Genomic DNA, 25,985 nt, shown 5'->3' on the forward strand with positions numbered 1-25,985 from the left:
ACAGCAGTCTCAAACCATAGAAGTTCACACCACAAAGTCAGGAAATCAAGGCATATCAACTTAAGAACCAGAAGCAAAAAAGAAGAGTCGCATAAATAATGGGAAGACAAAGAAACACCCCCCAGTCGAAAGGAAAGGAGGAGTCCCCAGAAAGAGAATTAAATGAAATAGAGGCAAATAAACTATCAATATTGAGTTCAAAACAATGGTTCTAAGGAAGCTCAATTAGCTCAGTGAGATCAAAGAGAATTACAAAAAACTACAGGGAAACTAAAAGGAACTTACTACAAACTATATCAGCATGAAAAGGTATATAGAAACTATCACTATGACAAAAGAGGAAATGAAGAATACAAGTTCTGAACTGAAGAACACAGTAGAAGGAATCAAAAGCAGGATAGATGAAGCAGAGGAAAAAAAATCAGCAAGCTGGAGGATAAGATAGAAAAAAGCTCCCAGAAAGAACAACAAAATGAAAAGACTAAGAAAGAATAAAGAGGCATTTTGGGAAATGCAGGACAACCTGAAACATTATAATATCAATATAATAAAGATACCAGAAGGAAAAGAAGAGGAAGGTATAGAGAACGTGTTTGAAAAAGTAATGATGTAATACTTTCCTAATTTGAAAAGAGAAAAAGCCACACAAGTCCAGTGGACAAGTGGAACCCAATGAGGCCCACTCCAAGACACATCATCATTAAAATGGCAAATATCCAAGACAAAGAGAGAATGTTAAAGGCAGCAAGGGAGAAACAAGTAGTAAATTACAAGGGAGCCCCGGCACAGCTAGCAGCTGACTTCTCAACAAAAACACTACAAGCCAGACAGGAATGGCAAGAAATATTCCAAGGAATGAAAAGCAAAGGCCTGCAACCAAGACCGCTCTACCCAGCAAGACTCAATTAAAACAGAAAGTGAAATAAGGAGTTTCCCAGACAAAAGAAGGCTAAAAGAATGCACCTCCACCAATCCAACATTGCAAAATATGCTAAAGGGACTGCTTTAAGAAGATGAGGAAATAGAGTCTATGAATACCCAGTTCCTTTCAGAGTCACCAATACTTGATATTACCAATATTTTTAATACTTATTAATGTGATTGTGACAATAAGCTGTTAAGGGTTACTTTATTACTGATTGAAATTAAAGCTGTTTTTTATATATTTCTTGTTTATTTCTAATATTTAAAAAAAGCTATAAATGAATTTTTGGTATTCTTTATCCATTTTTTGATTAAATGTTTGTAGAACTTTTTCCCTAAAAAAACTATTAACCCTTTTTGGGATGTGTTGCAAATACTTTCCTATTCTATTACTTGTCCTTTAACTTTTTTTTATATGTATGTTACTTTATAGCCTTAAATGTTTCATATATTCATGTAGTCAATATTTTACTCTATAACTTCTGGGTTTGAATATTTTACTACAGGGTAAGAAAAATATTTTGTATTTTCTCCTAAAACTACTTAGATTTTACATATTGATTTTTAACTCACCTGAATATTTTTTGTATAATGTGTGAAATAGAGCTCTATATTTGTTTTATTTCAAATAATAGCGGCCCATGCACCTTATTTGTTGAAGAAGCCTTATTTTCCCCATTGATTTGAAATATCCATTTAATCATATGTTACATTGCTAGATACATACATTTGCTTCTAGAATGCTCATTTTAGTTCATTGATCTACTTGATTATTTCCGTGCTGGTGTCATTTTCTTTAATTGCTGAGACTTTATAATGTGTTTAAAATTTTTAGTATTTTATAATGGGTTTTGACATTTAGAAAATAAAATCAGTCTGCATTTTTAAAAAATATGCTACTTAATCACATCATTTAAAAACAAAAATAAAGATTAATAATGATCTATATGAATAAAAAATAAAGGCGGAGTGGAATCAAGACGGCAGAGGAGTGAGTGGAAGTCACACTGACCTCCTCCCAGGACCAATCTGGAATACAACTAAATTGTGGAGATAGTACATGGAACAAAAAACTGAACAAGAGTGAGAGAGGAGCCTTGTAACCTCGGAGACAGAAGAATCGGCTTTAGCATAATTTAACTGGTAAGGAGTGCAGTAGAGACCTAAGAAGGTGGGTGGGGCGCCCAGGTGTGGCAGCACCAGAAGGATACTGAAATGGCCAGTTGGATGCCCCTGAGAAGAGAGGTGTCTAAACCAAATGTGAGGATCTCTAGCCCACATCACCAGAACCCAAAAAGTACACAGAAAACAGCTAGATGTGAAAAGCGGCAGGGTGGCTCTCTGCCAGAGACAGGTAGCTGGAGAAGCAAAGAGCCTTCTAAACGGCCAACACAAAATTTTTATTTGCAGCCACTTACCCTGGTCTCCAGAAAAGGTGGGGGCAGAGTGGGCTAGAGACACCTGAGGAGAGGCTGGGGAAGGAGGCTTTGGAGAGAGAACTGAGAGAGTAGCCAGCTGGATCTTGGTGCTGACTCATCCCCCATGCAGTAGCAGCCATCTTGCTCAGGCAGAGACCACTCCCCCTGAGCGGCACCAGTGTCAAAGGGCCCAATAGCCCCGCCTCCAGGTGGGATTCCACCCCACCCTGTGCTATCTAAGCTGTCTGCTGAGTGCAGAGAGGCAGCTACAGACAGTAGATCCCTGGCTAATGGGGCACAGAGAGGTCTGGAGACACTTGAGGAGAGGCTAGGGAAGGAGGCTTTAGGGAGAGATCAGAGAGAGTAGATGGCAGGATCCCAGTGCAGACTCCTCCCCCATACAGCAGCAGCGTGAGAGGACTCAATAACCTGGCCACCAGGAGGGACTCCACCCCACGCTGAGCTGTCTAAGGCACCCTGCTGAGTGCAGAGTGAATAGATTAACAGCTGAAGGAGAAAACTACAAACGGTATATTCCTGGAAGTCTTGAACAGACTGTCTAAGGTTAGACATGGACAACATCTGACATTATCAGAGGCAGATCCAGAAAGTAAAAACAGCAGTCTCTAACCATAGAAGTTCACATCACAAAGTCAGGAAATCAAGACACATCAACTTAAGAAGCAGAAGCAAAAATACGAGTCTCAGAAGTAATGGGAAGACAAAGACACACCCCCAGGTGAAGGGAAAGGAGGAATCCCCAGAAAGAGAGCTAAATGAAATAGAGGCAAGTAAACTATGAGATACTGAGTTACAAACAACAGTTCGAAGGAAGCTCAATGACCTCAGTGAGCTCAGAGACAATTACAAAAAACTACAGGGAAACTATGAGAATCTTACTGCAAACTATATCAGCCTAAAAAAGGACATAGAAACTGTCAATAAGAGACAAGAGGAAATGAACAATACAATTTCTGAATTGAAGAACACAGTAGAAGGAATCAGAAGCAGGCTAAATGAAGCTGAGGACCAAATCAGCGAGCTGTAGGACAAGGTTTAAAAAAAGCTCCTAGAAAGAGCAAGAACATGAAAAAAGACTCAAAAAGAATGAAGAGGCATTGAGGGAAATGCAGGACAACCTGAAACATAATAATATCTGTATAATAGGGATTCCAAAAGGAGAAGAGGATGAGGAAGGGATAGAGAACCTGTTTGAAAAAGTCATGATGGAAAACTTCCCTAATTGGAGGAGAGAAAAAGTCACACAAGTCCAGGAAGCACAGAGGGTCCCATTCGAGAGTATCCCAATAAGGCCCACTCCAGGACACATCATCATTAAAATGGCAAATATCAAAGACACACAGAGAATCCTAAAGCAAGCAAGGGAGAAAGAGGTAGTAACACACAAGGGAGCTCCGGTACGGTTAGCAGCTGACTTCTCAGCAGAAACACTGCAAGCCAGAAGGGAATGGCAAGAAATATTCCAAGTCATGAAAAGCAAAGGCCTGCGACCAAGACTGCTCTACCCAGCAAGGCTCTCAATTAAAATGGAAAATGAAATAAGTTTCCCATACAAAAGAAGCCTAAAAGAAAACACCTCCACCAAACCAGCACTGCAAAATATGCTAAAGGAACTGCTTTAAGATGAAGAAAAATTTCTATGAATACCCAGTTCCTTTCAGAGTTGCCAATTCTTGATATTACCAATATTTTAATACTCATTAATCTGAGTGTGATAATAATGTTATTTTAATTGTTCCTTTGCTATTTGTTGAAACTAAACCTGTTTTAGTATATTTCTTGCCTATTTATTTTATTTTTTTAAAGAGAAGCTTTAAATGACTTTTTGGTATTCTGTATCCATTTACTGATTAAAGGCTTATACAACTTTTTTCCCTAAAAAACCCCAAAAAACTATTAATCATGTTTTAGTTATGTTACAAATACTTTTCTATTCCTTGTCCTTTAACTTTTTTATATGTATATTACTATATAGTTAAATGATAATACAATCATGTTTTCAATATTTATTCATAGCTTCTGGGTTTGAATATTTTATTTCAGGTCATGAAAAATATTAGTTCTATTTTCTTCTAAAAGTCTTTAGGTTCTACATATTGATTTTGAACTCACCTGAATATTTCTTGTATGATGTGTGAAATAGGGCTCCATATTTTTTTCTATTTCAAGTAATAGTGGTTCATGCACCTTATTTGTTGAATAAGCCTTGTTTTACCCATTCATTTGAAATATCAACTTAATTGTACATATATTAATCAGATATATACATTTGTCTCTAGAATGTTCATTATATTTCACTGATCTAGTTGATTATTTCTGTGCTGGTGTCATGTTGGTTTAATTGCTGAGACTTTATAATAGTTTTAAATATTTTTAGTATTTTGTAATTAATTTTGGCATTTAAAAAAATAAATAAAGTCAATCTGCATTTAAGAAAGAAAAAAAAGAGAGGGAGAGATGGAACTCCTACCTTTTGTGACAACATGGATGGAAGTGGAGAATATTAAGCTAAGTGAAATAAGCCAGTTGATGAAAGACAATTATCATATGATCTCACCTATAAGTGGACTCTATTCAACAAAACAAACTAGTAAACAAATAAACCACAGGCATGGAAACATGGAGCAGACTGAAAGTGACCTGAGGGGAGGGGGAAAGACGACAATAGTGGAAGGAAGGGGAAGGGACTAGACAAAGAACATGCATGAATTAGCCACAGACATGGACAGCAGAGTGGGAATTGACTGTGGGAATGGGGGTTGGGAGTGGGATGGGTAGAGGGTGTAAAGGGGTAAAAATTGAGACAACTGTAATAGAATAAATATGATTTATCAATTAAAAATATTAAATTTAAAGGTAAAAAAAGAATTGAAATGTAAAACATAACTAAATAATTATTAAAGATGGAAACAAAATATATCAAAATATTAATAGTATTTTTTATTCTAAATATATGTTATTTTAGTTTTTTTCTCTTTTTGTTCTATTTTAAATATTTTTATTAAGATCCTTTATGCATTTTATTTATAATAAATATTGTTTGAAAATTAAAAAGAAAGAAATGAAAGCTATACAAAGTGAAATAAAGGAAAATATACAGGTAACCAACAATGAATGGAAGGAAACTGGGACTCAAAGCAATGATTTGGAGCAAAAGGAAGAAATAAACATCTAACTAGAACAGAATGAAGAAACAAGAATTCAAAAAAATGAGGAGAGACTAAAGAATCTTTAGGACAACTTTAAATTCTCCAACATCCTAATATTATGGATACCAGAAAGAAAAGAGGAAGAGCAAGAAATTGACAGCTTATCTGAACAGTCTGCATTCCCACCAACAGTGGACTAGGGTTCCCTTTTCTCCACAGCCTCTCCAGCACTTCTTTGTTGATTTGTTTATGATGGCAGTTCTGACTAGTGTGAAGTGGTATCTTGTTGCGGTTTTAATTTGCATCTCTCTGATGGCTAGTGATGCTAAGCATCCTTTCATATGTGGGAAACAGGTCTTATATTCAAGTCTTTAATGCATTTTGAGTTAATTTTGTGTGCGGCATAAGATAGTGGTCTAGTTTCATTTTTTTTTTTTTTTTGTATATGGCTGTCCAGTTTTTTCAACACCTTTTATTGAAGAATCTTTGTTTTCTCTGTGGTATATTCTTGGTTTTCTTTTCATAAATTAGTTGACCATATATCTGTGGGTTGTTTCTCAGCTTTCATTTCTGTTCCTTTTGGTCTGTGTGTCTGTTTTTCTTTCAATACTATACTTTTTCGATTACTATAGCTTTGAGTATAGTTTGAAATCAAGGGGTATGGTAGCTCAGGCTTTGTTATTTCTTTCTCAGTATGCTTCAGCTGTTCAGGGTCTTTTTGTGGTTCCATACTAATTTTCAGATTTTTTGTTCTATTTGTGTAAAAAAAAGCCATTGTGATTTTAATAAGGATTGCATTATATTTGTAGATTGCTTTACATAATATGGTCATTGAAACAATGTTCTTCCAATCAATGAACACAGAATATCTTTCCATTTCCTTCTATCTTTCACTTTCTTTCTTTTTTTAAAGCTACTTTTTTAATTTTTTAAAAAAAAATTTTAATTTTTTAAACTTTAGACAAAGGGGAAGGCAGGGAGAAAGAGAGGGAGAGAAACATTAATGTGTGATTGTCTGTCACATGTCTCTTACTAGGGACCTTGCCCGCAATTCAGGCATGTGCCCTGACTGGGAATTGAACCAGTGACTCTTTGGTTCACAGGCCGGCACTCAATCCACTGAGCCATACCAGCCAGGGCTCAATTTCTTTCAACAATGTCTTGTCGCTTTCGACATACAAGTCTTTTACCACCTTTGTTCAGTTTATTCCTAGATATTTTATTCTTTCTCTTTCAATTGTAAATGGATTATTTTCTTTATTTCTCTTTCTAATATTCTGTTGGTAGTATTTGGAAGCACAACAGGTGTTTGTATATTGATTTTGTATCCTCCATCTTTACTGTACTTGTTTATTATTTCTAATAGTTTTTTTGGTACTCTCTGAAGTTTTCTATATATAAAATTAGGTCATCCACAAATAGTGACAGTTTTACTTCTCCCTTTTTAATTTCAATGCTTTTTTTCCTTTTTCTTTCCTAATTGCTCTACGTATAACTTCCAGTGCTATGTTAAATAACTGTAGTGAGAGCGGGCACTATTATTTTTTGCTCTTAATCTTAGAGGAAAAGCCTTTGGTTTTTCCACCATTGAGTATGATATTAGCTGAGGATTTGTCACATATAGCCCTTATTATGTTGAGGTACTTTCCTTCTATACACTTCTTTTGAGAGTATTTATGTCATAAATGGATGTTGTATCTTGTGAAATGCTTTTTTATGCATCTAGTGAGAAAATAATGTGATTTTTATCTTTCATTTTGTTGATGTGGTATATCTCATAGATTAATTTGAGGATGTTGAACAATTCTTGCATCATTGATCCAATCTCACTTGATCATGGTGTATGATGTTCATAATATATTGTTTTATTCAGTTTATTAGCATTTCATTGAAGAATTTTTCATCCACATTCATCAGAGGTGTTTGCCTGCAATTTTTTTTGTATGTGTGATATACTTGCTTGTTTTGAGGATCAGGGTAATGTTGGCTTCAAAAAAAAATGAGTTAGAAAACATTTTCTTGTCCTCATTTTTCTTTGGAATAATTTGAGGAAGACAGGTATTAAATCTTCTTCAAATGTCTGATACAATTCACCAATGAAGCCATCTTGTCTAGGACATTTTTTTGGGGGGGGGGATTGATTCCTCCTTTCCTTTCTATTGGGGGTTCTTTGTCTCTCCATTTTAGGTGACACTTCTTGTTTGTTTCTACGTATTGGATTGATCTGCTTTGACTCCCTGTCTTCCAGGGAGATATGACTGGAGATGCAGAGAGCCTCTTAAAGGGCCAACACACAAAATTTCATTTGCAGCCACTTACCCTGAGCTCCACAGAGTGAGGCAGAGTGCATTAGAGATGATTGAGGAGAATCTGGGGTTGGTGACTCTAGGGAGAGAACTCAAGAAATAGCCACCAGGATCTCTGTGCTGAGTCATTCCCCATACTGCAGAAGCCAACTTTCTCAGCAGAGTCCTTCCCATCAAGTGGCATCAGCCTGAGGGGAAGCAATAGCCCTGTACACAGGAATGACTATGCCCCACACTGTGGAGCTAAAGCCAGGCTGTTGATTAAAGCTTCATATCCTAAACAACTGACCAGTTTAACAACTGATTATTTTAACAACTAAGACAGAAAATACAAAGAAACAGCCTCCAAATGAAAGAACAAGAGAAGAAGAACCAAATTAAATGGAGACAATTTATCAGATAAAGAGTTAAGAGTAATGATCATAAGGATACTCAACATTATTTAAAAAAAGATACAGAAACCATAAAATAGGACCAGTCAGAAATAAAGAATGCAATACCTGAAATAAATAATACACTGGAAGGAATAAACAGTAGATTAGATGAAGCAGAGGATTGAATCAGTAATTTTTTTTTGCTCAAATACATTTGTCTCCACCTTCCCACAACCACTTTCCCCTGAGCCCCTCCCCCACCTCCCTCCCTCAATCCATCCCCACTGTGGCTTTGTCCATGAATCAGTAATTTTGAAGTCAAAATTACTCTACCCAAGGAAGAACAGCAAAAGGAAAAAAAAATTAAATGAAGAGAGTTTAAGAAACATTTTGGACAACATGAACTATAATGTATCTGCATCATGGGACTACCAAAAGGAGGAGAGAATGAGAAAGGGGTTGAGAACCTATTTAAAGAAATCATGATGGAAAATTTCCCTAATCTGGTAAAGGAAAAAAGACAGACAAGTCCAGGAAGCTCAAAGAATCCCAAACAACTTGGACCCGAAGAAGCTTACATGAAGACACGTCATATAAAATGACAAGACTTAAAGAGAGAATCCTAAAAGCTGCAAGAGAAAAGCAGGTAGTTACCTACAAGGGAGTACCAATTAGACTGTCATCTAAATGCTCAACAGAAAGATTTCAGGCCAGAAGGGAGTGGTGTGAAATATTAAGGTGATGAAAAGCAAAGACCTACAACCAAGACAACTTTACTCAGCAAAGCTATCGTTAAAAATAGAAGGAGAAATAAGGAGCTTCCCAGACAAGAAAACAAGGGAGTTTTTTAACAACAAACCAGTACTACAACAAATTTTAGAGTGCTTGCTTTAAGAAGAAAAGGAGGAGGAAGAGAAGGAGAAAAAGAACGAGGAGGAGGAGGAGGGGAGGAGGAGGAGAAAAACAGGCAAAAATTGTCTAACAATAAAATGGTACTACATATATATCAATAATCACCTTAAATATAAATGGCTTTAATGCTCTAACCAAAAGACATTACTTAGATGAATGGGTGAGAAAACAAGACCCATACATATGCTGTCTCCAAGAGACCCATCTCAGATCAAAAGATACACACAGACTAAAAGTAAAGGAATGGAAAAAGATATTTCATGCAAATGAAAAGAAAAAAATAGCTAGGATAACAGTACTTATATCCAACAAAATAGACTTTAAAACCAAGGCTATAGTAAGAGAAAAAGGACATCACATAATGATAAAGAGAACAATCCAACAAGAGGATATAACCCTAGTAAACAGTTATGCACTGAACATAGGAGTGCCTAAATATGTGAAGCAAATCTTGATGAACATAAAGGGAGAGATTGACAGAAATACAGTCATAGTCAGGGATCTTAACACACCATTGACTTCAGTGGATAGATCTTCCAGGCAGGAAAAAAAAAAAAGAGACAGCAGCCTTAAAAGACACAGTGAGTAAAATGGATTTAATTGATATCTTCAGAACATTTCACCCAAAAACCACAGAATATACATACTTTTCAAGTGCACATGGAATGTTTTCTAGGATAGTCCACATGTTAGGTCACAAAACAAGTCTCAAAATTTAAGATGATTGATCACATCAAACACCTCTCTTATTCAACACAGTACTGGAAGTCCTAGCCACAGCAATCAGATAAGAAGAAGAAATAAAAGACATCCAAATTTGAAAGGAAAAAGTAAAACTGTCTTTATTGCAGATGACAGGATACAGTTCATAGAGAATCCCAAAGATTCCACCAAGATATTACTAAAACTAATATATGATTTCAGAAAAATTAGAAGGATCCAAAATTAATATCCAGAAATCACTTGCATTTTAATATGCCAAAATGAACTAACAGAAAGAGAAATTAAGAAAGCAATCCCAGAAGAGGCAAGATGGCAGAGGAGTGAATGATATCACTCTGACATCCTCCGAGGACCAATCTGGAATTACAACTAAATTGTGGAGAAATCGCCTTGAACAAACAATGGAACAATAATCAGAGAGGAGCCTTATAACCTCAGACAGACAGAAGAATCAGCTTTAGCACGACCTGACTGGTAAAGAGTATGGTAGAGTCTCAAGAAGGTGGGCTTGGCACCTATGGGTGGCAGCACTGGAGGGATATTTAAATGGCCAGTTGGATCCTCCTGAGAATAGTGGGGTCTAAACCATAAGCAGGAATGTCCAGCCTGCAGCACCAGAGCCCAAAAAGTACACAGATAACTATGCAGCAGAAAGAAAAAAAGAACTAGTACACTTTGTGACAGCATGGATGGAACTAGAGAACATTATGCTAAGCAAAATAAGCCAGGGGGAGACAGACACATACCATATGATCTCACCTATAAGTGGAACCTAACCAACAAAACAGAGATGCAAGGAAAATAAGACCAGCAACACTGAAAGGAAAAGAAATCAACAGAGACAAGAGGGAAGGAGGGAGGGGGGGTGGGGAAAAGGAAGGGAAGGGGCAAGTCAAGGAACATATAGCAAGGACTCATGGACAAAACCAAAAGGGAAGAGCTGAGGGAGGGAAGGAGGGAGGGGGCAAGGGAAAGTGGTGGGGGGTTGGCAGAGACAAATGTATTTGAAAAAATAAATTAAAATAAAATTTAAAAAAATACTGGTTCCTTTGCTGTTGATAGTGGGATTGCATGGGGGGAGTTATTTTTGCAAATGTCGGTTTGTTTCCTGGGCTTTCTGGTTTTGTTCTGGCACCAACTGTGCAAAAACACACAACCTGCTGGGAAGAGTGACCCTCAGTCAACAAGCTGAAGGGTAAGGCCCAAGAAAAGAGCAACCAAACAACAATCAAAACCCAATTAATTCCAGAAAGTCAACATAAATGTCATAAAAAGCATTCAAAGAGCAGCAAATTCAGGAGATCAAGAAGACTGCACCACTAAATCTTACAGGTCTCTTACCAGAGAAATATCCACCACAAAATCAGTAAGTCAAGACAGATCAATTTGAGAAGCAGAAGCAAAAAAGAAGAGTCTCACAAGTAATAGGAAGACAAAGAAACACACCCAAAATGAAGAGAAAGGAGAAATCCCCAGAAAGATAGCTAAATGAAATAGAGGCAAGTAAACTATTAGATATTGAGTTCAAAACAAAGCTTCTAAGAAAGCTCAATGTGCTGAGTGAGCTCAGAGAAAAATACAAAAAGCTCCAGAAAACTATGAGAAACTTACTGAAAACTATATCAGCATGAAAAAAGATATAGAAACTATCAATTAGAGGCAAGAGGAAATGAAGAATACAAGTTCTGAATTGAAGAACACAGTAGAAGGAATCAAAAGCAGGCTGGATGAAGCAGAGGAACAAATCAGTGAACTGCACAGCAACGTATAAAAGATCTCCCAAAAGAGCAAGAAAATTAAAAAGACTAAAAAAGGATGAAGAGACATTTAGGGAAATGCAGGACAACCTGAAATGTAATAATATCCATATAATAGGGATACCAGAAGGAGAAGAGGGTGAGGAATGGATAGAGAACCTGTTTGAAAAAGTCATGATGGAACACTTCCCTAATTGGAGAAGAGAAAAAGTCACACAAGTCCAGGAAGCACAGAGGGTCCCATTCAAGAGGAACCCAATGAGGCCCACTCTAAGACATATCATCATTAAAATGACCAATATCAAAGACAAAGAGAGAATCCTAAAGGCAGTGAGGGAGAAACAGGTAGTAACATACAAGGGAGCCCCAATATGGCTAGCAGCTTACTTCTCAACAAAAACACTTCAAGCCAAAAGAGAACAGCAAGAAATATTCCAAGCAATGAAATGCAAGGGCCTGCCATCAAGACTGCTCTACCCAGCAAGGCTCTCAATTAAAGTGGAAGGTGAAGTAAGGAGTTTGTGAAACCAAAGTAGGCTAAAAGAATACACCTCCACCAAACCAGCAATGCAAGATATGCTAAAGGACTGCTTTAAGAAGATGAAGTAAAAGTGAGAGAGAGAGAGAGAGAGGAACACAGGTACAAAAAGGAAATATCAATAAGTACCTTTCAATAATAAATTTAAATATAAATGGGTTAAATGCTCCAAATAAAAAATATATGGTGGCAGAATAGATAAGAAAACATGACCTGCAGTATGCCGCCAAGAAGAGGCCCACCTCAGAACAAAGGACCTACACAGACGGAAAGTAAAGGGATCGAAAAAAATATTCCAAGAAAATGACCAGGATAAAAAAAGAGCAGGGGAAGCAACACTTATATCAGACAAAATAGATTTGAATACTAAGACCATTAAAAGAGACACAGAAGGTCACTTCATAATACTCCACAGAAGAATCCATCAAGAAGATATAAATACTGTAAACCTTTACGCCCCCAACATAAGAGCAGCAAAAATATATAAGTAAAATCTTGGGGGACTTCAGGAAATATATAGACAGCAACACACTGATAGTAGGGGATTTTAACACCCCAATGTCAACAATGGATAGATCTCCCAAAGAAAATATCAAAAACGATATTGTGGAACTGAATGATGCATTAGATCAAATGGACTTAAATGACATATATAGAACCTTTCATCGCAAAGAAGGAAAATACACATTCTTTTCAAATGCACATGGAACATTTTCAAAGATAGACCACATGATAGGAAACAAAACTAGCCTCCACAAATTTCAGAGAATTGAAACTATAACAAGCATATTCTTGGAATACGAGGTCTTGAAACTAGAAACAAACCTCAAGGAAAAAAGTCAAAAAACATTAAATTCATGGAGACTGAATAATGTGCTATTAAACAATGAATGAGTGAATAATGAATCAAAGAAGATATCAAAAAGTTTCTGGAAATAAATGAAAATGAGCATTCCAAAATATTCCAAAACCTATGGGACACAGCAAAGGCCATACTGAGAGGGAAGTTAATAGCAACACAGTCCTACATAAAAAAGATAGAAACATTTCAAATAAATGACCTAACCATACAGCTTCAAGAACTGGAGAAACAAAAGCAGACAAAGCCCACAGTGAGTAGAAGGAAGGAAATAATGAAGATCAGAGCAGAATTGAATGATATAGAGACTAAAAGAACAATTCAAAGAGTCAATAAATCCAGGAGCTAGTTCTTAGAAAAGACAAACAAAATTGACAAGCCTTTAAGCAGACTCATCAGGAAAAATGGGGAGAGGACTCAAATGAATAATCAGAAATGAAAAAGGAGAAATAACAATTGATACCACAGAAACACAAAGGACTGTAAGAAATTACTATGAGCAATTATATGCCAAGAAATTTGAAAACTTCGATGAAATGGACATATTTATTGAGAACTATAACTTTCCAACACTTAATGAAGAAGAAGCATAAAGCCTGAACAGACTGATAACAGCTGATTAAAATGAAGCAGTAATCAAAAAACTCCCCACACACAAAAGCACTGGGCTGGATGGTTTCACAGGAGAATTTTACAAAACATTTAAGGAAGAACAGACCCCTGTCCTTCTCAGACTATTCCCAGAAGTCCAAGAAGAATGAGGACTCCCAAACTTGTTTTATGAGACCAGCATCATCCTAATCCCAAAACCAGATAAAGACACAACAAAGAAAGAAAACTACAGACCAATATCACTGATGAACACAGATGCTAAAATCCTCAACAAAATATTGGCAAACCACGTCTAGTAATAAATTAAAAATATCATCAAACATGATCAAGTGGAATTCATCCCAAGGATGGAAGGATGGTTCAATATTTGCAAATCAACAAATGTGATACATCACATAAACAAAAAGAAAGACAAAAATCACGTGATTGTATCAATAGATGGGGAAAGAGCATTTGATAAGGTATAGCATCCTTTTATGATAAAACCACTCAACAAAGTGGGAATAAAGGGGGTATACCTCAGCATAATAAAGGCCATATATGAAAAACCTACAGCCAACATCATACTCAATGGGCAAAAACTAAAAGCTTTCGCACTAAGATCTGGAACAAAACAAGGTTGTCCACTTTCACCACTTATATTCAACACAGTATTGGAAGCCCTAGCCACAGTGATCAGACAAGAAAAAGAAATAAAGGGCATCCATATTGGAAAGGAGGAAGTAAAACTGTCATTGTTTGCAGAGGATATGATAGTGTATGTACAAAGCCCCATAGACTCCACTAAAAAACTACTCGACCTAATAAGTGAATTTGGCAAAGCAGCAAAATACAAAGCCAATATTCAGAAATCAAAGGTACTTTTGTACACCAACAATGAAATATCAGAATCAGAAATCTGGGAAAAAATCCCAGTTGTTATAGCAACAAGAAAAATAAAATACCTAGGAATAAACTTAACCAGGGAAGTAAGAGACCTGTACTCCAAAAACTACACAGCACTGGAAAAAGAAATGAAGGAAGACTCAAATTAATGGAAGCATATATTGTATTCATGGATTGGAAGAATTAACATCATCGAAATGTGCATACTATCCAAAGCAATTTATAAATTCAACAGTATCCCTATTAAAATACCAATGACTTATTTCACGGATATAGATCAAACACTTCAAAAATTTATCTGTAACCATAAATGACCCCAAATGGCTACAGCAATTTTTCGAAATAATAACAGAGTAGGAAAAATCACAATACAGACATAAAACTATATAACAAGGCCACTGCAATCAAAACAGTCTGGTACTGGCATAAGAACAGACACATAGATCAATGGAACAGAATACAGAGCCCAGAAATAAACCCATGTCTCTATGGTCAATAAATATTGGACAAAGCGGGCAGAAGCATAAAATAGAGTAAAAACACCCTCTTCAACAAATGGTGCTGGCAGAGCTAGACAGCTGCACGCAAAAAATTTGAAATTCAACCACCAACTTACACCGCACATAAAAATAAACTCAAGATTGATGAAAGGCTTAAACGTAAGTCATGACACCATAAAAGTCCTAAAAGAGAACATAGGCAGGAAACTCTCAGCTATTCCTTGTAGCAATATTTTCTCCAATATGTCCCCTAGAGCAAGGGACATAAATAAAAGAATAAAAAAAATGGAACTTCATTAAAATAAAAAGCTTTTTCATGGCTAAAGAAAACATCAGCAAAATGAAAAGGGAACCAACCATAAGGGAAAATAATTTGCCAATGACACCTCGGACAAGGGCTCAATCTCCAAAATATATAAAGAACTCACACGTCTCCATTCCAGTAAGGAAAATAATCCAATTAAAAAATGGGCAAAGGATTGAGGGAGGGACGTGAGGGAGTGGAGCAGGAGAAAGTGGTGGTGGGAAGGTGGAAACAAATGTATTTCAACAAAAATAAAGAAATAAAAATTTTAAAAAATGGGCAAAGGACCTGAATAGACACTTCACCCAGGATGACTTACACAGGGCCCAGAGACATAGGAAAGGATGCTCAGCATCAGTAGTCATCAGAGAAATGCAAATTAAAACCACAGTGAGATACCACTTCACACTTGTCAGAATGGCCATCATAAACAAATCAACAAACAAGAAGTCCTGGTGAGGTTGTGTAGAAAAAAGAACCCTAGTACACTGTGGTGGGAATGCAGACTGTGCGCCCACTGTGGAAAACAGTTTGGAATTTCCTCAAAAAGCTAAAAATGGAACTTCCTATTGACCCAGCAATTCCACTGCTGGGATTGTACCCTAAGAATCCCAAAACACCAATTCAAAAGAACCTATGCACCCCAATGTTCATAGCAGCACAACTGACAATAGCCAAGTGTTGGAAGCAACATAAGTGCCCATCAATAAATGAGTGGATATAAAAACTGTGGTACATTTACACAATGGAATACTTTGCAGCAGAAAGAAAAAAAGAGCTAATACCCTTTGCAAGAGAATGGATGGAACTGGAGAGCATTATGCTAAGTGAAATACACCAGGGTGTTATAGACAAATACTGTATGATCTTACCTATAAGTGAGACCTAATCAACAAAACAAACAAGGGAGAAAAATATATAACCAGTAACACTGAAAGAAAAAAAGACCCAACAGTATTGAGAGTGATGGAGTGAGGGGGTAAAGGGGAAAAGAAGGGGAAGGGTCAAATCAAGGAAAATGTATTAAAGACCCATGGACAAAGCCAAAGTGGAGAAGGATTGAGGGAGGGAGGTAGGGTAGTTGCAGCAGGGGAAAGTGGTGGGAAAATGGAGACAAATGTATTTGAACAGTAAAAAATAAGAGTTAAAAAATACCATTCACAATTCCTTCAAAAAAATAAAATAAAATACCTAGGAATAATCCTAATCAAGGATGTAAAAGACCTGTACTTGGAAAATTATAAGACACTGAAGAAAGAAATTGAAGAAGATACAAATAATTGGAAACAAATATTGGGTTCATGGATAGGAATAATTAACATCATGAAAAGTTATATATTCCCCAAACCAATCCATAGATTCAATGGAATTTCTGTTAAGAGTCCAATGATGTATTTCACAGAAGTAGAACAAATATTTCAAAAATCTATATGGAACCACAAAGGCCCACATAGCAACAGTGTTCCTGAGAAAGAAGAACAGAGTTGAAGGAATCATGCTACCTAATATAAAACTATATTATAAGGCCATTGTAATCAAAACAGCAGCATGAGAGTGGCATAAAAACATACATATAGATTAATGGAACAGAATAGAGAACCAAGAAATAAACCCATCCCTTTATAGTCAATTAATATATTAGAGAGAAAGCAAGCACATACAATGAGCAAAAGATAAGTTATTCAATAAATGGTGTTGAAAAAATTAGACAGATACATACAGAAAAATTAAACTTGACCACCTTCTTATACCACAAACTAGAGTAAATTCAGAATGGATAATTGACTTAAAGTTTAGAGCTGAAACCATAAAAATCCTGGAAGGAAACAGGCTGTAAAATCTCAGACATTGCTCGTAACAATTTTTTGTCAGATATATCTCCCAAGGCAAGGAAAACAGAAGACAAAATAAACAAATTGGACTATATCAAACAGAAAAGTTTTTGCACAGCAAAGGAAATAATCAACAAAATAAAGACAATGCACAGATTGGGGAACATATTCACTTATACATCTGATAAGGGTTTAATATCCTAAATTCATAAATAATTTACAAAACTCAACACCAAAAACCAAATAACCCAATTAAAAGATGAGCAAAGGACCTGAATAGACACTTCTCCAAAGAGGACACACAGATAGTCAGTGGACATATGAAGATACTCAGTGTCATAATCATCAGAGTAATGCAAATTAAAGCCACAATAAAATATCATCTCACACTTGCCAGAATGGCTACCATCAATAAATCAACAAACAAAAAGTGCTGGCAAGGATGTGGGGAAAGGGGAACCCTAGCACACTCTTGGTAGGAATGTAGACTGGTGCAGCCACTGTGGAAAGAAGCATGGAGTTACCTCAAAAAATCAAAAATGGATCTGAATTTTAACCCAGTGATCCCACTTCTTGGAATATATGTGAAGGAACCCAAAACACTAATTCGAAAGAGCATAAGCATACCTATGTTTGTTGCAACATTATTTACAATCACCAAGATATGGAAGCAGCCCAAGTGTTGTGGAGAAAACAACTATGGGGCATTTATGCAATGGAGTACTACTTGGCCATAAACAAGAAGAAAAATTTTACCCTTTACAACAGTATGCGTGAACCTGGAGAATATTATGCTAAGTGAATTAAGCCAGTCAGAGAAAGATAAATACCATACGATTTCACTCATATGTGCAATCTAATGAACAAACTGAATTAACAAGGAAAATGGGGACAGACTCATAGATGCAGAGCAGATGACAACTAGTGGGGAGATTAGGTGGTGGAGGATTTGAGCAAGTAGGAAAAGACTCATGGACATGGACAACGGTGTGGTGATTGCTGAGGGAGAGGGGTATAAGGGGACTAAATGGTAATGGAAAAATGCAATAAAGATTAAATTTTAATAATTGTGAAAAAAGGAAGAAAGTTGAGGGAAAACAACAGCAGCAATATCAATGACAAAAGTGCAAAGATCAACAAAGGTCAAAGGGAATAAGAATACTATAAGACAGAAAAAAGGTATATGAGATGTCCAAAGAAAAGAAAAATGATTTTGAGAGGATAGATGGAGGAAGAACAACAAAAGTATGGAATAGAAACAAGGTGAAGAAAGGGATAGAATAAAATTTAAACCAAAAGTAAGAAAGGGAAGGAAGAAGGCAAAATGGAGTTAGACAAGGGAAGAATAAAATATGAAATTTGATATAAAAATATTGAACAAATTGGAACAAAACTGAAGAATAATCAGCTGCAACAGCAATATCATGACAAATTAGCAAAGATTAATAAAAGTATAAAGAGAATATGATTTAAAAGGAGAAAAAGAATATGAGATGACAAAAAGAATGAAAAATGATTTTGAGAAGGTAGAGGGAGGAAAAATAATAAGAGTAAGGGACAGAAATAAGGTAAAGAAAGGGAAAAAACATTAAACCAAAATAAGAAAATAAGAAAGGGAAGAAAGGAAACAAAATGGAGTAACAAAAGGGAAGGGCAAAGTATGAGATTTGAAATAATAAAAGATAGTGAACTAATAGGAACAAAATTGAAGAAAAAATATGAAAAACCTATGCAAAAGAAAAAAAAAACATGCAAGCAATGGAAAAGAACAAGGTGGAATTTGTCTCAGCAGAGTCCGGTGCTTGGCTGCAGGTCTCCCTTTCTGGATCTGACTATGGTACTGTCACACACCATCCCAGTCCAGCTCTAGGCAGCCTGCCCATGGCTACAAGTGATCCACAGTCTGCAGCTGTCTCCTTCAGTCTTGGCTGCATATGGGATGGTCGTCACTGCTCTGCTCTGCTGGTTTTTCATCAGCACAAGGCCCCATGGTAGGTCATCCTACATCCGAAAGCACTGCCTCTATCTGCAGTCCTGCCGTTAGTCTTAGTCTCACCACTGACCCATCTATTTCTGAGAGGGCTTCTGATGTGATCTGTAGGATGGAGCCCCCTGGGTCTCTCCTGGGAGGTGCTCTTCAGACTTCAGACTGGAGACTATCATGTTAAGTGAAATAAGCCAGTTGGTGAAAGACAAATGCTATATGATCTCACTTATAAAAGGAATCTAATGGACAAAATTAACTAGTGAGCAAAGTCAAACCAGAGGCATAGAATCACAAAATAGACTGACAGCAGAATGAGGGGAGGTGTTGGGGGGGGCTGTTTGAAAGAAGGTGAAAGGATTAGTCAAGGAACATATATGAAGGACACATGGACAATGGGGTAGGGATTGACTATGGAAATGGGGAGCAGGCTGGGTGGAGGGTGGCGAAGGGGGAATAATTGGAACAACTGTAAAACATAACAATAAAATCAACATTAATTGGAAAAAAGATATAATATTAGATTGTTTGATTGTTTTTGTGTGAGATTTTTCTTTTTTCTTTAGGTAGGTCTGTATTGCTATAAAGTTCCCTCTTATTGAATCACTTTTGCTGCATCCCAAAGATTTTTGTATGTTGTATATTTATTTTCATTCATCTCTATGTATTTTTTTAAATTGTTTATTTATAGATAGAGGGAAAGGGAGGGAGAAAGAGGTGGAGAGAAACATCGATGTGTGGTTACCTCTTGTGCACCCCCTACTGGGAACCTGGCCCACAACCCAGGCATGTGCCCTGACTGGGAATTGAACTGGCAACTCTGGTTTGCAAGCCAGAGCTCAATCCACTGAGTCACACCAGCCAGGGATGATTTCTTTTATTTCTTTATTGACCCAGTAGTCATTCAGTAGCTTGTTGTTTAATCTCCACATATTTCCTAATTGTTCCAGTTTTCTTATAGTTGTCTTCCATTTTCATACCTTTGTGATTGGAGAGAATGCTTGGTATGATTTCAATCTGCTTGAGTTTGAGACTTATTTTGTGTGTCAATACCTGTCCTTTATGATATTCCATGTGCACTTGAGAAAAATGTATTCTGTCATTTTGGGGTGGAAAATTATATGAATATCAACTTAGACTGCCTAGTACAATGTGTCATTTAATGCCAATGTTTTCTTGTCGACCCTCTCTCTGGATTAGCAATCCATTGGTGTTAGTTGGGTATTAAAGTCTCCTACTGTTATTGTATTATTGTCAATTACTCCATTTAGGTCTTTTAATAATAGCTTTATATATTTTGGTGCTCTTACATTGGATGCATATATGTTTATAACTGCTATATCTTCTTGATTGTCCTTTTTCATTTTAAGATGTCCATCTTTGTCTCATATTATCTTTTTTTGTCTTGAAATCTATTTTGTCAGATATAAGTATGGCTACACCAGTTTTTTTGCCTCCGGATACCACTTACTTGGGAGTATCATCCACCCCTTCATTTTGAGCCTGTTTGTCTTTGAAGTTGAAATGGGTCTTCCAAAGACAACATATAATTATGAGTTTTGTATATGGTGTCTGCTAGATAAAGTAGTCCTTTTTCTTCTATAACATCTTTATTTGCTTATACAATTTCAGTCTTTTACCTTCTCCCCTTTTATGTTTCGTTGTTATAAATTATCCCTTTTTATGTTGTATGCTTGTTACCAAATTGCAGTATCTATACTTATTTTAATACTTCCCCCCTTAACCTTTATGTTATAATGAAGCACTTATTATTATATTCTGAAATATAATTGCATTTTCTTTCTTCTGTCTCTTTATCACCTTACTTGGAGTTTTGTATACTTTTGTCTTTTTGTTTCAGATAGAAGAGCTTCTTCCACTTCCAACACTTCTTTTTTTTCTTAGTTCTCACCCAAGGACATGCTTATTGATTTTATAGAGAGCAGGAGGAGGAGGAGGAAGAGGAGGAGGAGAAGTAGAGGTGGTGGCAGGGGGCAGTGGAGAGAGAGACATTGAGACAGCCATGTGAGAGAGAAACATTGATCAGTTGTCTCTCCTGTGCACCATGATTGGGGGTGGAACCTGCAACCGAGGCACATGCCATGACTGGTAATCGAACCCATGACCCTTTGATTTATGGGACGACACTCCAACCAACTGAGCTATGCTGGTCAGGGTTCAACATTTTTTATAATCTGGATCTTGTGGCAATAAGTTTCTCTGGCTTTTGTTTGGGAAAACATTTATTTCTCCTTTATAGCTAAAGGACCACTTTGCTATATGCATCATTCTTGATTGTTCCCTCTCTTTCAGTATTTTGAATATATTATTTCACTCTCTACTGGCATGGAGGGTTTCTACTGAGAAATCTGATGATAGTCTGATGGAGCTTTCTTTGTAGGCTACTGACTTTTATATCCTGGATACCTTGAGTATTTCTTTATCATTAACTGTAGATAGTTTTAATGTAATGTGTCTTAGAGATCCTTTTGCTTTGAAATAATCAGGTGTTCTGTTAGCTTTTTGCACTTGAATGACCAGTTCCTTCCCTAGATTTCAGATGTCTTCATTAATTACTTCTTTCAATAAGCTCTGTTTTCTTCTTCCTTTCTTCTCCTTGTGAGATACCCATTATCCTTATGTTGTTGTTTTTTTTCTAATGGAGTCAAATCTTGTAGAGTTTTTGTAACTTTTTTTTAATGTTTAATAGCTCTCTTCTGCCCAAATAATTTCTGGAGATCTGTCTTCAAGTTCCCTAATTTTCTCTTCCATTTGGTCTGCTCTATTTCCAATGCTTTATAATGCATTCTTCATCTCATTTAACTGAGTTCCTCAGCTCCAGAATTTCTGTTTGGTTCTTTTTTACACTGCCAACCTCTCTGGTAGAGTACTTCTTTTGTTCATCAGTTTTATTACTGAGTTCACTGTTCTGCCTTTCTGAGTTTTCTTGTATCTTGTTGAGTTTCCTCACAACTGCAATCTTGAATTCTCTGTCATTTAAATCACAGTCTTCCATGACTTAGAGTTTGGTTACTGGGCTTGTCACTCTCTGTCCGTGTTACCATGTTTCCTTGGTGAATGCTACTTCATGTATTGTTTCTATGCCAGAGCATTTGAAGTACTGGACTGTTTACTGATTTAGGTACCATTTTGATCATAACAGTTCAGCGGGTTGGTAATTAAGAAATTTATCCTTTGTTTTCCAGTAGATGGTGCTATAGCACAACTTTTTCCTCTTACCTGAACTGGCACTTCTGGGGCAGGGGGGTGGGAAGGTTGGCATGGAAATAGACTACTGGGTGACCAGGGCGATGATTGTCCTTGCTGAGTCTGGGTTGCCTCAGTTTTGAGGCACCACCACGGTGGGGGAGGGGTATGGGCAGTGGAGAAGAGCTGGGTTTGCAAGCTGGTAGTGCTCTCTGCTAGTTACTAATGACCACAGGCCCACTGTGTTCTTAGAGGCATCTTGGCTACTGATGCCAGGTTCTGCTACAATACAGGGAGACAGCTTCTTGGGCACCAAGGCTGCTTTTGCCCCTGCTACACCCCATTGAACCATAGTGTAGAGACCACACCCTAACACTTCCATCACTGCTGTTGACTGGGGTCAGGGCAGCACCAAACTGTGTCTGTCAATACCATCTTTGTCCTTCTCCCATCCTACCTCCTCTATGCATTCCAATATGCCCACCTTCTGATGTACCAATGCATTGATCTCTCAGGTATGTTTGTGTGTTGAGCAGAGGAAACTTTGTTAAATTATAATTGTCCAACTTTAAATTTAAGGAGACATATAAAGGGGTCTTCTCACTTCACCGTGATGCTGACATCAGAAAAACCAAATATATACACTAGGAATAGGGGGGATAATCCAATGTTCCTCCATGCACTCTGTGCGCCTCGTAGCCATGCCTCGCAAAATTGAGGAAATCAAGGACTTCCTGCTCACAGCCAGGAGAAAGGATGCCAAATTTGTCAAGATCAAGAAAAATAAAGACAATGTGAAATTTAAAGTCCAATGCAGCAAATACTTTTATACCTTGGTCATCACAAAGAAAAGGCTGAGAAACTGAAGCAGTTCCTACCCTGGGGTTTGGCAGTGAAGGAGGTGAAATGAACCAGATATGTTTATCTGTATTAAAATGTTAAATTTTTAAAAATCCAAATATACAATTTTTTTAACTATTTCTCTATTATTGGACAACCAGTCTGTTTTCAACTTTTTGAAGTATTTAGAAAATATTCTGTACATATCTCCTAATGCATGTGTATATTTTTCTCCAGGAAAGAAATGGAATTGGTGTGTCATAAATTATTAACATTTACACTTCTACTAAAACAGCCAGAATATGCCCCAAAGTGGCTGCACCAACTTAGATTCTCACACCCTTGCTAAAATGCTAAAATTAGATATTACCTTCCTAATGTAACATATATAAAATTAATCTACCTCATGGCAATCTCAGCATGGTATCAGTATCCAAATAAATACCTGTCTATGATCCAAAAAATATTTACAAAGTCCTTATATTTCATTTTTTCACTCTTACTATGCCTTTCACAACACATAGCAAACTATCTTTAAAAAAATAATTTTCACTCATTTACTCCACAAAATTTCCATTCATTACGACATAAAAGATAATTCAATCTCCATCTCTCTCAAAATTACCTAAAACACTTACAACTAACTTAAATGAATTTTTCTTTTGGTAATTGTCTAAACTTTTAATGTAAATAAAACAAATCCTGGTTTGTTCCGTTTCTATCTCTTAACCATTATCCTGATCTTTGGAACAAAGTCCAGGAACTGCAAGGACAGAATTCTCTTTAGTGGATTTTGTGAGGATTAGAGGTTGTAAATACTTTTATTTTAATTCTTTTTCTTAGCATACATGCTTGCACAAAATGCAAGATTGGTTTTAAGTTTGAACTTTAAGCAGGAAGAATGTCTTTTCACAAGAGGGGTTTTAAAATTCCTCTCTTATGTACACAGTACACAGAAAAATGTAGATACTGAAGAAAAGAAAACATAGCTTCCAGGGAGAAAACAGATAAGAAGGACTCAGATCTGAACAGCTGCAGCAAGTAGTATTAATAAAACCCTTTCTAGTTATGATTATCCTACTCATACAATTTCTGTTTTAATAATTCTGAGCCTTTCAAGCAGGGCTTTAAAAATTCCCATGATTGGTTAACAGATATTTCTGGAGTTCCTCTTGTGTGCGAAGTCCAATACTGTCAAGCATAAAAAACACAAGGAGATATGGTATCTGCTCTTTGGGACATTTTAGTTTAGTTTCAGAATGTCATTGTGGTTAAAAGTACAGACTCTGAGGTTAAACTGTATGGGTGACATGACTTCACCACCTATTTGTGTGACTTCGGGTATTTTGGCTCTCTGAATCTCAGTTTCCTCATTTACGAAAGTAATATTACTATCTATCTTATAGATCTGTTCCGAAAGAAAGTTTTTCTTATTCCTGGTGTAGCGTATGTAACAGATAAACAAAAACATTTGTTTTTTCTCTGATCCTCATTTACTCCTTCATCAAGGAAATAACAAATCAAACCCACAATGAGATACCACTTCACACCCACTAAGATAGCAATAACAAATGTTTTTAAATGGAAAATAACGAGTGTTGGTGAGGCTGTGGAGAAATTAGAACTCTTGTACATTGATGGCTGGAATGTAAAAATGCTACAACCACTGTGGAAAACAGTTTGATGACTTTTCAAAATGTCAAACATAATTACCATATGACACAAAAATTTGCATTCCTAACTATATCTACAAAAGAAGTTAAAACAGGTTTTTAAGCAAAAACTTTTACATGAAAGTTTATAAGATTCCCATTCATGGTAGCTGAAAGGGGGACAACATAAATATATATCAACAGGCAAATGGATGGTCTGTCCTTACAATGGCATGTTATTCAACTTTAAGGAATATAATTCTGATATATGCTGCATATGGATGAACCTTGAAACATTATGTTAAGTGAAATAAGCCAGATGCTACAGGAAAAATGCTGTATGATTCCACTTATATATCTTATATGTTTATAGTATATTTAAAAAAAGTGTGTTTACATAGTCCAATTTTCTCTTTTTGTGAGCTAGGCTGCCCATAGGAAGCATGCAACACAGAAAGGCATGCAATTTAGTGTAGCCTGGTGACTTTGATAAGAGAGGACACAGAGGGGAGAAGGTAGAGGGAAGAGAATTTGATTCTAGGGCTTTGGAGGTAAGGCCATTTGTGAACCAGGTAGAGGTTTGGGAAAATTAGGTCTGAATTTTCAAAAAGTGTAATTCAATGCAACTCTGAAACTCTGTGTGTGTGTATTCCATGGTAATCCTATAGCAGAAATTCCATCCAAGTGCTAAGAATAAGCAAGAGTCTTAGAAAAACATGAACAGGGCAGACACAATGCTATCTGAAAAGATCTCCTGAGGTAATTTGTGTGAAAGGAGCCAACCTACCACAGTAATGGGCAAGAAGTGGTTAAGCAGCAATAAAAGAACTTCTGCTTCCTGGGGCAAGTGGGGTGACATTTCCCTGCAATAATCCTACCATCTATATCTCTGTAAAGTGTGGTGTTGGTTTCACTTTGAATTCTAAGGAGAACGGACTTTTCCTGGCAAACACGGTTTAAAATGTTTTTCTCAGTGTTGTGTTGTATAGAAAAACACTAATCGCACGGAGAGAGTCACACACACACACACACACACACACACACACACACACACACACCCCCGCTCCCCCAGAGTACAATCCAAGAAACTAAAGTCAGACAGAGCCACTGCCTTACACAACTGTTGCTCACACTGGTTGATTAGAGCATTACTAGAGGGAAACAAAGTCTTCCACAGGAAACCTGCTA

At 36.6% G+C, this 25,985-nt stretch overlaps 1 pseudogene; it reads left to right on the top strand.

Annotated features, from left to right (window-relative positions):
- Positions 1 to 23,000: 23,000 nt before the first annotated feature.
- On the top strand, positions 23,001 to 23,215 carry LOC129069560 (60S ribosomal protein L38-like; annotated as a pseudogene).
- The last annotated feature ends 2,770 nt before the right edge of the window (positions 23,216 to 25,985 follow it).

Source organism: Pteronotus mesoamericanus, unplaced genomic scaffold, assembly GCF_021234165.1.
Source record: "Pteronotus mesoamericanus isolate MK-2021 breed Mesoamerican mustached bat unplaced genomic scaffold, CSHL_Meso_final contig_226, whole genome shotgun sequence".
NCBI classification, from domain to species: Eukaryota; Metazoa; Chordata; class Mammalia; order Chiroptera; family Mormoopidae; genus Pteronotus; species Pteronotus mesoamericanus.